At 49.5% G+C, this 2,222-nt stretch overlaps 1 non-coding gene across 1 annotated transcript; it reads left to right on the top strand.

Moving 5' to 3' along the window:
• Nucleotides 1-755: 755 nt before the first annotated feature.
• LOC118519157 (U1 spliceosomal RNA) lies at nucleotides 756-919 on the top strand. Its single transcript, XR_004909033.1, has one exon. It is a non-coding gene; the product is annotated as a U1 spliceosomal RNA (small nuclear RNA).
• The last annotated feature ends 1,303 nt before the right edge of the window (nucleotides 920-2,222 follow it).

Here is a 2,222-nt window from a genome sequence, read left to right as displayed (position 1 = left end):
TCCCCCCCCCAAGGGTGTCCAGGCCTGGGGGGTTGGGTGGGGCCTGGCTTGGAGGCTGAGCTCCTCAGGTGCAGCCATCACACTCTGTCCCCTCCAAACCAGGTTCTGAGGAGAGAGCGAGAGCGAGAGAGATACATATCTGCCTTTCTCTGGCTGGTGGAAAGTCCTCCCTCATGTTCCTGTCTGGCTGGGGCAGCCTTCCCTGTGCTGAGTGCTGTGTGTGTGTGTGTGTGTGTGTGTGTGTGTGTGTGTGTGTGTGTGTGTGTAGGGGTGGGGGGTTAGAGCTGCAGGGAGGCAGAGGAGAAGTGGTAACAAAATCAGGACGCAGGTGACTGGCAAGAGGAGGAAGGAAGCCAAGGCAGTGGGAGGAGGCGGAAGAGAAGAAGGGTGTGAGGGAAGAGGGGAGGGAAGAGGGGGTCGAGGAGGAAGGACGTCAGAACAGATTCAAGGTGGGATGGGAGCTGGGGACAGGGAAAGGGGTTGGGGTGGAGGGACTGAGGCGAGGCCCTTGACGTCATGGACCCGGCGTGTCTGATGTAAAATCAGACAACATTGGGGTGCGGTTCTGGACAGAATTCCCGGGGCTGTGGAAGTAGCAGTGCTGTTGCTTCCATTGTATTAGGAAGTATTGTGTGGAGGGTGAGGATGCTTGGGACAGGAATAGGTGCTGATGGTTTAGGGTGTGGCTAGGCGAGTGATCTTGTGTGTAGGTGGAAGGCGCGTGAGGCTGGTGTAGGGAGGAGGTAGGGCGAGTCACACTTACCTGGCAGGGGAGATACCACGATCAAGCAGGCAGTTTTCCCGGAACGAGGCTTGTCCGTTGCACTGAGGATGTGCTGAACTCTGAGATTTCCCCAAAGGTGGGAAACTCGACTGCATAAATTGTAGTAGTGGGTGACTGTGTTTGCGCTCTCCCCTGGTAACGGGTGTGTAACAATAAAGTGTTTTTGCTTTTCGTCTTGCTTTTTTTTTTTTTCTTGCATTGCCGGGCCACAGAGTTGACCCTGGTGACACCAGTGGAGTGAGAAATGCACCGCCATTTTTCAGGCTTGCTTTGTGAAGGAGCAGCTTTTCGCTATTTCTCATAGAAAATGTAGGAGAGTTTCTATCTGCAGGTTTAGAAAAGAAACCTTGGTTGTCGTGTTTGCGTTTTATCGAAAACACAAAAACATCCAGCAACTAATAAGGTAACATTCACACTGTCTGACATTCCATCCAACAGTTTGAGGTATGCAGAGAAGCAGGGGAAATGAGCCCTCATGAGGAGACAGATCACTCATCTGAAAATGACCCAGAGCTGACACCAAGGTGAGAATCACCAAGAAGGACAAGAAAGCATTTCTTGTAACTGCATCCCATCATGTACAAAACATTCAGCAGATACGTGGAAATTGTAAAAAAAAAAAAAAAAAAAAAAAAGTCCAAATCTCATGTTAAGAGATGAAAACCACAATGACCATTTTGAGTTCATTACTGTGTATGTTGATTTCCAACAGCCTTGGGGGAGATTTGTCCTGACAGGTGTAGGAGAACCTGGAGGTAACTTGTTTCCAGAGTTAGTTTCCCCCAGGCCAGGAAAGGGGATTTCACACTCCTGCACTGTTAGAGATGGGCTGAGTGCCTTTCAGGAGGGGAGATAAATGGGGCTGGTGGTTGTATACTGCATGTACTCCCCATTCTCTGGGACTGGGTACAAAGGAGATCCAGGAGCCCCAGGGCAGTCCTACTCCCTGTCTTTAGAAGCACAAACACATTGAGAGCAGGAGAGGATTACACAAAAAGGATAAAAGGGATCCCAGAGGACCTGGGTTGGGTTCCTAGAGGGTTTTCTATGGGTAGGTGGGAAAGAGGACTCGCACATAGCAGGAACTCAGGAAACATGCCCAGTAGGAGTGGAGCAGATTGAAGGCATTTCCTAGATTTTTAAACCTTTCTGCTAACATGAAAATCGTGGTATGTGCCTGGCCATCAAAGCTGCCCAGAGGGACACATGGCTGGCTCAGTCAATAGAGCATGCAACTCTTGATCTCAAGGTCACGAGTTAGAGCCCCACACTGGTCATGGAGCTTAGCTAAAATTAAATAAAAATAATAAATAAAAATTAAATAAGGTGCATGCATCAGGAATCCAGAGTTACACCCCCTATGGAAATTGGGGCAGCTACCATGGTCCTTGCAGATCAAGAGCCTTTCTGAGCCCTGAGAGAATCCTAAATGTTGCCT

The sequence above is a fragment of the Halichoerus grypus genome, chromosome 5 (genome assembly GCF_964656455.1).
Source record: "Halichoerus grypus chromosome 5, mHalGry1.hap1.1, whole genome shotgun sequence".
Lineage (NCBI taxonomy): Eukaryota > Metazoa > Chordata > Mammalia > Carnivora > Phocidae > Halichoerus > Halichoerus grypus.
The sequence above is the reverse complement of the archived record's forward strand: the minus strand, read 5'-3'. Positions and strand labels throughout refer to the sequence as shown.